At 45.0% G+C, this 13,272-nt stretch overlaps 1 non-coding gene across 1 annotated transcript; it reads right to left on the minus strand.

Moving 5' to 3' along the window:
- Nucleotides 1–3,175: 3,175 nt before the first annotated feature.
- On the minus strand, nucleotides 3,176–3,248 carry TRNAV-CAC (transfer RNA valine (anticodon CAC)). The gene has a single exon. It is a non-coding gene; the product is annotated as a tRNA-Val (tRNA).
- Between the last annotated feature and the right edge of the window lie 10,024 nt (nucleotides 3,249–13,272).

A 13,272-nucleotide genomic window follows, 5' to 3' on the forward strand; every position in this document is an offset into this window, starting at 1 on the left:
CACCAGAGAAGCACAGCAAAGAACGGGAAGACGGATGACTCTAGATCCAGAAGGCATGACCAAGAACCAGGATTCTTTCTTTCTTTCTTTTCCTTTAATAAACAGGCACCTCAGGAAAACAGCAGACCTCCAGTGACAGCTCCTTACTTCCTGGAGCAGGCATTGCTCGTGTTTACACTTCTTAAAGTGACAATGATGGCCAAGCTCACCAACACCCCTAAGGGGACCCACACCTCGTCTGAACCTATTAACGTATGGTCACTCTATAATCTATAAAAATATCATTAGCTTTATATTAACACAGTGTTTTGTTGTTTCCATCCTGATTAGAAGATCTCCAGGCAAAGATTATGCATTAATTAGCATAATCTAATGTCAGTCAGAGAACTTAAAGAGAATGGTAGGTCTTAACATCTCAAAGTGAGCTGACACATAATAAAGAAAGACATGTTGGGATACTATATTAGATGATACCTAAAGACGTTTACGCAAAAGAAGCACGTGGAATAATTGAGTCACCGTGATCTCTAGAATTATAAGACTTAATCTCCATTTAGAAGATATTATATGATATATTTCGTTTACTGAACATGTAATTTTAAATTTTATAAACTTAAATATTTGTTGGAATTAAAGTTTGCTTACTTGACCAGTAAAACCAGTGTAGGAAATTTAGGCAGGTCAGTGTCATTAGGATCTTGAAGAGAAAATAATTCCAAGACTCGTATAAACTAGAATACTATGCCACCAATACTTTCTACATTATTAGAAAATCTGGACAACAGAGAGCAGTTCTTAGACCAAAATTATTAAACCAGTGTGATGCATACAAGGAGTCATCGTTAGATATATGACATGACATAAACATTCTCTATGCCATTACGTGTCAATTATGAAAATTCTTTAAAATGTTTCAAAGTATTCAAGATTCGTCCTTATTATCAACTTGAATTCTTTCCTTGTGCCCAGCACTGAGACCACTAATTTATCCACAGCTAAACCTTTTTTTTTTTTCCCCTGAGTCACAGGTTCAGCAAGAAAGGAAGTGCAAGAAAAAAAAAAACCCCATCAATAGCTTTTATGGACTTCACTGGAATCCTATTCACCATCTGACTTTGGGGAGAGGCACAACTGGGTATGCAGCCCGAATCAGGTTGCCTCTGTCTGCTTGGACTCAGACTGAACCCAGGACTAGGTCAAGACAAGACTAAGCACCATTCTCACAGGGCAGCCGCCTACCTGACAGTGCCAGATGCAGGATTCTGGAAAGGTCTTGAGAACTCTCGCCTTCCCTCCATTGCATTTTCCACCTGCTCCCCTCATCCTTCCACCACAAGAAAGGATCCTTCACCTTTTTGTCAGGTCAGAACTCTTGAAGATCCCAGCAGGGCAGAGAGAGCCAGGCAAGAGCCAAGGGGGCAGCTGTGCTCCCCTGGAGGGTCTCCCTGAAGAGGTGGGCAGCGCTAGAGCTCAGGCGGACCCAAGACCCCACTGCCCGCCAAAGCGAGGAGGAGGAGTCCGGAGGGCAGATGGTGCTGGGGAGACTGACAACCTATCTGTTCCTCCAAGCAGAGGGCGGGCCTGGCCTGCACTGTTGGGGAGAAGGGGAGAGCCCAATAAAACTCTGCCTGAAGCTTCTCTATAGCCTGGAGGATGCGGGTGTCAGGTTCCTGAAAGTGCAAGAGGGGTCTCCTCCAGAGGACAAAGGCCTCCCCTGTCCTTGGAGGAAAAGTCCTCCAGCTGGTTCCAAGGGACGTTGCGAAAGGAAAGGGGCAACAGCAGTCCACTAATGATCCTGAGGTGTCTGCAATTACTCTCAAAGGTGTCGCAAATCATGAATATGTGGAGAAAGAGTGAGAAAGCCAAAGTGGGAAATGGCTAACTGGTGCATTTAGGTGAAGAAATACAATGCTTGCAACGTTTTTGAATGTTTCAATTATTTTTAAGCAGCGATTGGAACCTAAGCCCCAAGTTCTCTTTAGATGAAAACTCAAAGTGAGACATTAGGTTTCTGAGACAAGGGAGGAGGAGTGCAGGCTGCCCCTCACATCTCACCTCTGCAGCCTGGGAGATGCCTTGGCCCCTGTGGCCTCGCCTCCGCGCAGAAGCTGTTCCCTGCATCTGGAGCTTGAGGCCCACCTCACCTCTGGGGGTGAAGAGGAAGACTCCTGCATGCGGAGGCCGTGCCCAGAGACGTCGCTGACGGGGAACCAATCCCGGAGCCCAGTGAAAGCGCCAACTCCTAGCCCCAGGCCACCGGGGAGTCACACAAGGACTCTAACTTGGCCTCTCCAGGTGACAATTCTGAAAGCAAAGGTTCGATTTCTGAGACGCGGGGAGCAAGAAGCGCAGGCGAGTCCCAGCGGCCCAGGGCTGAACGCAGCTGTGCAGGGCCCCCAGCCCTCAGCCGGCTGCCCATCACCCTTCACCTCTCTCAGCCCGGGGGACGCTCGGGACGCTTTGGGCTCTGAGGCCTGACCACAGGGGAACTGGTCTGTCTTCCCTTCTAGTGTAGCTTTAGCACTGTGTGCGGCAGAGCCAAGGACGTGCTCTTTCCAGACTTCGGTTTCCTTCTGAGTAAGGGGCGCCCTTGGCTCTGAGGGGGTGAGGAGCGGAGCCTGTCTGCGCCCTGATCGCTGAACTGGCTCAAGCGGCTCTCCTGACAACGGCACGTGTACAGACCTTTTTCGTGCCCAGACCAGCTTGACCGGGGGAGCACGAGGCTCCGTCTCCGTGCCTTTGCCTGGAGCCCCAAGCGCAGGCTTCGGTTCTGCTTTCTTTTCCTCCGTCAGGCAAATGAACCTCTTCCGCAAGTGTGCTGGGAGGGGGAAAGCCAAGTGTGCTTCACAGGAAAGAAGTTCTTGGCTTTTAGAGACACGCTACCTGTCAGCCTGTCGAGAAGATTTCGGCGACAGAGGAGAAGGTTCGGGGCTCTCTGGATCCCAAGGTAGGCTGAAGTCAGCCTAGTCCTGCGCCCGCCTTGGACTCACTGACTGTGTCGCGGTCTCCATTGTGACTGAGAGCAGACAACCGAGGCCTGTTTCCTAGGGCTGAGTAACTGAAGTTGTGCCACGTTTCTCGTGAATGGAAAATGCAGCTGCGACCGCACCTCCACGCCCCGTCCCCTCCTCTGTTTGATTTGGCTGCATGAAGGTAAGTTTGAGGAAAAAGGGGTTGTTCCCGCCCGGTTTCGAACCGGGGACCTTTCGCGTGTGAGGCGAACGTGATAACCACTACACTACGGAAACAAGCGGTGTCGGAAGACTTAACAACATGTCCATGAAAACCTTAGGTCCTGCCGCAACCATTCTAGACTCCCAGGTTTTTTTAACTGGAAAGGCTCCGGGAAGCATCAGCGACCCCTCAGTCAAGGAGACTGCGGTTCCGGAGAGGCCCTGGCTCCGGGTTCCGCGCCTACCCCCGAAGCCAGGGCCCTGGAACCCCACAGTTTGATCACACGCGGGATTTCCACTCCCAGGACTAGGCGCCCCTATGCAGGAGTCGCCCCCGCTGATCGCAGCTCCCGGAAGCTGCAGGAGCCGGCGGGTGGGGTGCGTCTGAACCTCGGGCGCCCGCCGCAGCCCAGGAGTCCGGACGTCGCCCTCCGGGGCTGTGGACGCGCGCCTTGGTGGTCCTTTTCACAGCCACAAAGAGCTATGCAACCTTGGTGTGGATTAGGTGATGTAGGAGTAGAATGGTCATGTCAGCAATAGGGAGACAGGGGTAGAATTTTTGTCCCATCTCCAGGACACTGCGTTTGATCCTCAAGAACGGCGTTTTAATGACTTTTGCAAAGCTGATTTCTCTACCGCACATACAAGACCGCAGTATAAGAATGGAAGTCACGGAAACAATGGCCTTAGAGGACACATAGGGAAAAAGTTTTGAGGTAGGACTTGAACAGTGATGGAGATGTCTTGACCCTCAATCGGAGCCAAATGGCCTAGCCCAGGGAAGCTCTGGCACCTCAGGGGCTCCGATCCGGTGGCCATTACCCTTCTTTCCCGAGTCCCTCCTGAGCAAAAGAGCATCCTGGAGCAAAGCAAGAGGGCAACAGGTTTCCCAGATCCACCAGAAGCAGAGGGTGAGACACAAGGACCAGAGTGGAGGAGCAGAGAGGTTTAGACACAGAGAGAATTACAACGGGTTTGTTACCTATACTCCAACGGGGAACTGGCTTTATTTAAAGACTGAGCAGGACCTGTCTTCCAACGGCTCGAGGCTTAAACTTTCCGTGGAAGTGTGTCCGCCTGGAACATAGTTCAAAGCTAGCTATGGTGTGTATACAGACGCTAATACAAAAACTATATTTAAATAGTGGTAGTAAATAAGAGATTTGAATGTTAGCTCACATGTTTACTCATAAAAATGGGAAACATTAGAATGTTGTTATGAAACAAAGACAAAAAACAATTTATAAAAGAGACAGAAGAGAGGAAAAAGAAACCACAGATAGCTTGGGAATGGGGAATTGTATTTATGTTTTCCTTGGGAGACGGATGAGCAGAAAGGCACCAAACGGCTCGTCTGACGGCTTGTTCTGGTGAAGCTGACAAAGTCATCAGGTAAACAATTTTGGCTATTTATAGATGCTCCAAAAGTTCTCGAAGGTTTGGCTGTGGAATGAATGGGGCAACTTTCTTTGTGTAATACCTGCCAGTGTCCTTCCTTTGGCACCTCTGAGTCAGTTAAACCTAATTGTGCTATCTTCCTCATCAGGATTTCTCAATCTCCTCTCTCCCCCTTTTGGGGGTCACAATTATTCTCAAAAGAGCAGATTTGACCATGGGCACTTTGGTCTCTCTTTGACACAGTATTGACAGTTGGATATCAGCTTAAAGTAATGGTCATGAGCAACACTTAGGTAATCAGATATCAGACTGTGGAGAAAAGTAAAAAACCTGAGACCAGCAAAAATATCACAATAAAGATTTTGAACTTACTTTGCTTCCAACAGCCCAGGCCAAACCAGAAGAATAAGTCTCAACATCACTTTAGCAATAATCAGGTGGCTTTCAACTTTCTTTGTTGAAGCATAATAAATATAAAGAACCTAATGTGTACACTTCAAAAACCTTTACCAATGTTAACTGACCTAAATAACTACTGATGTGGCACCCGGACTTAGGTGTAGCATGTTTCCAGACCCCAGAAAGCTTCCTCGTGACTCTTCCCATGCAAGAGCTCACAGAGTCATCTCCACCCCCACCACTCACCAACTTCCTTCAATATCTGTTAGTTTTTCCTGCCCTTTACTTTCATATAAATTGAATTATAAAGTATGTACAGGGTTTTTCTATGGGAGAGGGGCATGGGTCTGACTCCTGTCATTTCAACATTATGTTTATGAAATGTATGCATGTTTTTCATGCAGTTCTTTGTTTCCGTGTGTGTTCCTTGTATGAATATACCTCAACATATGTATTTCTTCTACTGTTGTTGGACACATGAGTTGTTTTCAGTTTGGATATTTTGAATTGGTAGGAACAAACTTTTATATGGCTTTTGGTGGACATACTCACACATTTCTCTAGGGCAGCCCATTCCAATAGAAATATAATGCCAGTCATAGGAACTTTAAATTTCCTAGTAGGTATATTTTAAAAAGTAAAATGAAACAGGTGAAATCAATTTTAATAATATTTTATGAGACCTACTGTATCAAAAATATTATCACTGCAACATGAGACACTAGCACCATTTCAAGTGTTCAGTGGCTACACGTGTCTTGTAGCTACCATACTGGACAGTGCAGGCATAAGGTATAGAGCTAAAAGTAGGATCTCTGGGCCACAGCACACAAGTGTTTATGTATGGCCCTTAGTTATACTTCCAAAAATTCTTCCAGCATTGTTGAACATATTTATACTCTTACCAGAAATGGATGAGAGTTTCCAGGGCTCCCCATCTTGTCAACAGTTGGAAATGTCAGTCTTTTTTTTAAAATCAGGTTTATTGAGGTGATAGTCACATAAATTAAAATTCATGACATTAGATTACCCTACATATTTTTCAATGATATCATTTCTTTGCAAAGCTGGAGTTTGGTGGTTGCTGTGATAAAAAGCAAGTACCATGCAAAAAGTCCATGTCAAACAGGAAATGCAGGTGGCAGTTTGAGAAGCTGTGCAGTGCACAACACCAAGGTATGTGAGTTTCAAATGTCAGAACACTGGAAACTACAAACCATTCTACTGGAGTTTTGCAGAGAGTCAAGAGACCACATAAGAACATCCACAGGGGCCGGCCCTGTGGCCAAATAGTTAAGTTTGCACGCTCTGCTTTGGCACCTCCAGTGTTTCGAGGGTAGGATCCTAGGCGTGGACCTAGCACCCAAACATCAAGCCATGCTGAGGTGGTGTCCCACATAGAAGAACTAGAAGGACCTACAAGTATATACTGGGGGATGTGGGGGAAAAGGGAAAAAAAGATTGGCAACAGATGTTAGCTCAGTGCCAATCTTTAAAAAAACAAACAAAAAAAGAACAACCACAGCACCAGCCACAAACCCACAAAAAAAGATGTGAACTCAGCAAACAACAGCATTCCCCAGATAAAATGACACTTTTGTTTTCAGCCAATGTATAAGGAGATTAGTGCAAACAGGAAAGGAGTGGGGAGGGAGAATTTGAATGCAATCAAAGATCATTCATTAATAAATCTACTTAATATTAGTTAAATGTTTCAAGTTAATTGTAGATATTGAAATTGTAAATTAAGCTCACACGTGTTGGGATGTGTGAATGCTGGAATCATTTATTGGTATACATGGAGTCATATATTAGATGACACCTAAAAATATTTACTAAAATTTGTAAACGGAATAATTGAGTCCTCTGGTTGCTAGAATTATAAGAATTTATCCCCCTTTAAAGGTATTGTCTGGTATATTTAATTTACTTGAGCACATAACTTTAAAATTTTATCAGTTGAAATACTTATTGGAAGTAATGTTTGCTTCTTTGACTAGTACAACCAGTCTAGGAAATTTAGGAAGTCCAACTTAATCAGGATTTTCAAGCCAAAATAAACCCAAGACTTGTACTTACTGGAGGATCATGTTACCACTATTTTCTACATTATGAGAAAATCTGAATGAAAATGTATAATAGTTTTTATATTAAAATTATTAAACCATTCTAATTTTTCTGTCACCTTGATAAATAAAAAAATCCAACATGACATAAACTTTTTCAATGCCATTATATATAAAATGTTTAAATTATTTAAATTGTTGAAAAGTATGAAGATTCCTCTCTGTTATCAATTTCATTTCTTTTCTTTCTTTGCACCAAGCAATCAAGACCATTAATTTAATCTACAGCTAGATCTTTTATTTCTCCGTGTTACAAATTCAGCAACAAAGTTTTCCCTTAAGGAAATATCTCATTTAAAGCACAACCAGTGACACATTTTTTCTAGAAATTCTTAAATTTATATATAAATTTATATAAGTGATTATTACTGTCCTTAAGCTTACGGGGCTGTAACGCCTTTAAATAAGAGACCTAATTTGTCTATTCCCTCCAGAGAAAGAGAAAGTATATTGACTTGTTTCTGAGAAAATGTATTTATAAAAGGGAAAAATTCCATCAAACTACTGGGCATTCTAAACTTTATTTAAGGCGGAAACAAAGGCAATGGTATCTCTGAACAACGCTTACCAGTGATGGAAACAAAAGGAAACGATTAAACAACATGAGGTCCTTGAAGGACCCTCATTGCTGAAAAGCAGAGTAATTCTATGATACCATTTTGAGACACACAAGACATTGTCTTTTCCAGGGTAGATATCTGTACATGAAGTAATTACTTTTCATCCATTTTATTAAGTGCTGAACTTGCTTACAGTTCTGGAAAGTATTAAATCTTCGTTTGTATAGTTGTCAGAAGTGCTCATGTTGCTGATCTAGTTGCTTGTTTGTAATGATATAAATATGTTTCCTCTCCTTTCTGTAGTTGGATTTAACCAATCCTTAAAGGACATTTAATCTTTTTTCCAGGTATTTAAAAACTTGAGTATACCAGTTGAAGAATGTTGCCCCTTGCATGCTAGAAATTCAGTTTTCTTCCTGTACTAAGACCTTTAATTGAAGGAATTTATCAAAGCCAAGCGTTCCTGTGGAGGGACTGTATGTATTCAGATCATCCTTCTTATAGATATTCCACTTTTTGCAGAAATTGACAACTTACAATTGGACCCATAAGGTTTTTACCAAGTTTTGGAAAGACAAGATGTAAACAACTTCTCATTGCTGCGGTCTGAAGTTCCAGCAAGTACCAGAATCATCAGGACAACAGGCAATTAAAAAAGGCTCACAGACTAGATTAGTGTCATCCACTATGTAACAGGGAATGGATCCCCATCAGCCACCACCCATCAGAGATTATCCCCAGATGTTCACCTCTTAAAATTAAAACCAAAGTCCCATACCGATGGGAGAAAGCAATGATGCACAAATGAGAGAGAGGAAAAAGACTCGTCCAATAACCACACTTTGTATGTAAAAGCCCAAGAGCTCAATTTTTCTGCACATGAGATTCAACAGAAGAACCCAGGGAACATGAGCCAACAGCTGTAAGGGTCCAGGTCTGCAGGAGGTGCCTGTTGGGCACAGGGTTCTACTGGCTCCAAGGATGTGTCTCCAATGGGTTAGTTTTCACGGACATAGCCAAAACCCAAAAAACTGTCAAGGAAGAATATAGAGACAGTTATCTGCATGTGATTCACCACTGTAAAGGAGGGAGGACATCCATTAGATTGTTTTCTTCAAATAAATGCAAAATCAAGTTTTATTTTTTAAAAAAAGGAAAAAGTATCTGGAGCCAGGGAGATTTTTCTCCGCTGGGGTAAGCCACTTGGCAGTGAGCAAGGAGATCACTCTGACCAGTCTTCTCTGGACCCGGTTGACTAGGTCACCACAGAAAAGAATTACAGTCATTGGAGGACTTTGTATTCAATGACGGTACCCTGGAAATTTAGCTGTCCTTCATACGCAATAGAATACGTGTGTGTAATGTTCAAACACCCTTCTTTTGTAACTTCTGCTTAGTTAAGTCAGGAGGGGACCACTCCTCTTATGAGAACGTCATAGATGGATGTATAGAAAGGTTGTTGTGTTGGCAAGTAAAGGAAGAAAGGGACATTGAGAGAGTTGGAAAAGATATTGGAATACAATTTGGTACTGCTTCTGTGGAAGGCAAATTTGCAGGATATACTCAAATTAGAAGCATGTAAAGACTATAATGTAGCAATTACACTTCCAGTTGTCTACACTATAGAAATACCCACATAGGTGGCCAAAGATATGTGAACAAGAATGAGAGTTGCAGCATTATTTGTAATCCTAAAACCATGAAACCAACGTAATTTAAAAAGCAATATGAAAAAGGTTAAAAAAATAATGCACAAACTATGGAAGAAGTGCCTTTGTCAAAAATAATGCAGAGGATAGTTATGATGATGATTCCAGTGACCACAACATCCAGGCAGTGTCCCGGGAACAGGATACTTTTGTTGGCCTCAGATTACAGATGACAAAATTGTGGCACATCAACACCAAATGCTGGTGAGGACATAGAGCCAAAGGAAATCTCACTCATTGCTGGTGGGAACACAAAGTGGTACAGCCACTTTGGAAGACAGTTTGGCAGTTTCTCACAAAACTAAAAATACTCTTACTGTATGATCAGGCAATCCTACTCCAAAGAAGTGGAAAAGTTATGCCCACAAAAAATTTGCACAGGGACGTTTATAGCAACTTCATTCACAATTGTCAAAACTTAGAAGCAATCAAGATGTCTTCCCAGAGTTAACTGGGTAAATAAACAGTGGTACGTGCAGACAGTGGAATGCTACTCAAGACTACAAAGAAATGAGCTATCAAGCCATGACAAGACATGGAGGAATCTTAAATGCATATTACTGAGTGAAAGAAGCCAATCTAAAAAGGCCACATTCTGTATGATTCCAACTCTATGACATTCTGGAAAAGGCAAAACTATGGCGAGAGTAAAAAATCAGTGGTTGCCAGAGGTGGGGCGAGGGGGATGAATAGGCAGAGCGGGAAGGACTTTCAGGATAGTGAAAATACTCTGTATGAGACGGGGATACATGCCATGACACATTTGTCCAAATCCATGGAATGCACACCACCAAGAGTGAACTGTAATGTAAACTATGGGCTTTAGGAGATTATGGTGTGTCAGTGTAGGTTCATCAGCTGTAACAAATGTACCACTCTGTTAGGGAATGTTGATAACGGGGGAGACTATGCATATGCTGGGGGCGGGGGGAGTGGGCAGGGAGCATATGGAAAGTCTCTGTACCTTCCCCTCAATTTTGCTGTGAACCTAAAAGGCTCTAAAAAATAAAGTCTTAATAAAAACAGTAACCACACTTGAGAAGCTCAATCTTCCCAAAGTAAGCATTTTGAAAAATGAATGCAAGCATCAGTAGAACATTAAACACACACACACACACACAAATATTGAAGGATCAAAAGTTTAACTTACTCATCCAAGCCCATAAAGGGGAGAATAAAAATTTTATTCCACCACACCAGGACAGGGTTCTTAGGTCTCTGTTTCAGGAATTCCTGTTGTACAGGTATAAGAGCCTGAAATCCCAGCAGATCTTGCATGAGAATCAGGTTGCAGGGGCCGGATGATGCTTGACATGTATTAGATGTGAGGTGGATGGGACCCAGAATACAGAAGGGTAAATTTTATGCAAGGAAATCTGCAGGTGATCAAGATTAGGAAACGTGGGATTGAGTTAAAAAGCACGCTCCTGTGAGCCTGGGTGAGTTCGAACCACCAACGCGCTAACCGATTGTACCACAAAGACACAGGAGACCGTGTTTTCCTGACCTCCTTAGGGAGTGAGCATCTACTAACACTGAGATTCTGTCACCCGCCTTACAGAACACTGCAAATTCCAAGGCCTCAGACAACCGGAGAAATTAACTCGATGAATCATGTTGTTTGTCTCCTTTGAAACCTGTGAGTTGGACGATTCCGAAGGTAGAAGAGCAGCCGAATGGCTCGCCCCTGACCCGCTTCAGAAGCCAGCACCCCTGGAGTCTCCCGGGGCCGCAACCCTTTCGGGCCTAAGTTGAGTGGGGTCCAAGGAAATCCGAACGCCCCGTGGTCTCCGGGCGTGGGTCTTCCCGTCACTTCGCCTTCACCCGACCGCCCTTCGTCACCCGCTGTCCCCAGGCCCGGGACCGATACGCGGGCTGCAACGTGTGCGAAGGACATACAGAGGTCAGAGAATGAGCGTTTGCCCATCCTTTCGAGAGGGCGTCGAGGCCCCTTCCTTCTTCGCATTCCTGGGTCCAGAACGGGAGCTTCACAACGGCAGGGGTCGTGGTGGTGGTCACCCGTGGGCCCCCTCGCCGAACACAGGGTCTGACACTCACCACGGCGCTCTGTTAGGACTTGTTGAATGAGTACATCGTCTTTAGCTTTTAGTCCCATAAAGAACCCTGAGAATGGAAATAATGAAACGTTTCTCAAAGCGGAATTTCTTCTTAAAAGGTCTTTATTCCAGTTAATTGACTGCACAGCATTCCGTAGGGGGAGCCACGCTAAAGGCCTACAGTGACACGCTTGAGCTCCCTGCGCCCAGCTCCGCTGCGTTCTTCAGCTCAGTGCGGTCGGTGGGAGGCGGGGTGGGGGGGGCGGGAGGAGAAGGGGGGGTCTCTTAGATATCTTTTGTACTTTGTTTGGATGTCCTCTGTTGGAGTATGAATGTCTTTTGTTGTATGGTGGAGGGGAGAGATTACCAGGAAAGCTCACTCTGCCATGATGATGACCTGCAGCTTCTGCGACTGTGCGATCCCTGTGTTCCGTTCCTGAGGTGGCCACGAGGGGGCCAGGTGGTCCTGCCCGAGAACCATTGCCTTTTTCGTACTTGAGTTAGTAGAAAGCAAGTCTTCCAGCCCATGCCGGGTCAAATACGAGTGGTCCTGGAACAGCGGTTCCTTACATTCAGTCACTGCCGCCTCAGGGTCGTCCTGGGTCTCCTAAGGCCCAGGCAGCCCAGACTCCAAGGAACTGGGTGTGGACGCTCAGTCGCCCCACTTTGGGGCCACCTCACTCAGCCTCCCAAAGACCCGCAATGAGTCCTGACCACAGAGAAACACATTCGTGCTTCTCGCGTGGATGGAAAACATTCCCTCACCTTCCTCTCAGGCTGCGGAAACCCATCGCGATGTTCTGGTGGCATTCATTCCGTGCAAGGGGAGGAGGAGTGCACAGGGGCGATCGCGAAGGAAGAAGGAGATGCGGGAGGACAGGAAGGCTGGGGAAAGGGGATGAGGAGAAAGAGAACGAGGAAGATGGAGAGGAGAGGAGAGGGGGTGTGCAATGGAGTGGGAGGAGGAATAGAGCTGGCGAAGGAGGGAGAGGGAAGAGGCAGGAGGAGAGGGAAGAGATGGGGGAGGGGTCACATTCCCAGGGTAGTTCTGTTCACCCGCCACCCTCACTCCAGGTCCTGCCACCACCACCATATCCCCACCTCTCACCTCGGGCTCCCAGACCCAAGGTGCTTTCGCCCTTCAAGGACAGTCTCTCCACCCGTCATGGTTCTACCTTCATTTGATTCTCTCCCTGCCCCTTGTCTGAGCCCGGTTCTCGGTTCTCTGGGTTTCCTGGCCCTTCATTCTGTGTGATCTCTGAACATCCTTTCAAACAGAAAACAGATTCTTTTTCTGCTTACCGTCGGCCAGAGTCCATTTCTGTTCCTTGCAGTCATAAACCTTGACTGACCTTCAAGTTCTCCTGGAGGAGTGCTCTGTGTTTTTTGTTGCTGCTCAACTTCTTGGTTTTCCAGGAGGACATTTTGGCATCCCCTCACACTTTGAGGAGAAGAACAACTTCCTCTCCATAAGAAGAGTAGCTCCTTTGCCTCCTTTCTCCTTGATTCAACTCTCACCCAGTCGCTTGGGACAAAATACACCTTCCAGCAACACTGGGCCAGCAGCTTCTTTTCTTTCTTTTCCTGTTAATGCTAATTTTTCTGTTCCGTGTATTGGATCAGGGAAGAGACGGCTTTGGGACACAATGAAGAAATAAAGGGGAAAATGGAATACACAGATTATGATTTTGAGATATAATATGAATTTACATTTCTTACACATGTAAATATGTAGTGTGGTGGTATTTTGTGTACATAAATACTGTATGTACTGTTAAGACAACTTGGGTCCACATCCCCTATGACCCAGTGAGGAGTGCTCTTGGGTGCCCTGTTAGTGTACATGTTTT

This window comes from Equus caballus, chromosome 5 (genome assembly GCF_041296265.1).
Source record: "Equus caballus isolate H_3958 breed thoroughbred chromosome 5, TB-T2T, whole genome shotgun sequence".
In the NCBI taxonomy this organism is placed as follows: domain Eukaryota; kingdom Metazoa; phylum Chordata; class Mammalia; order Perissodactyla; family Equidae; genus Equus; species Equus caballus.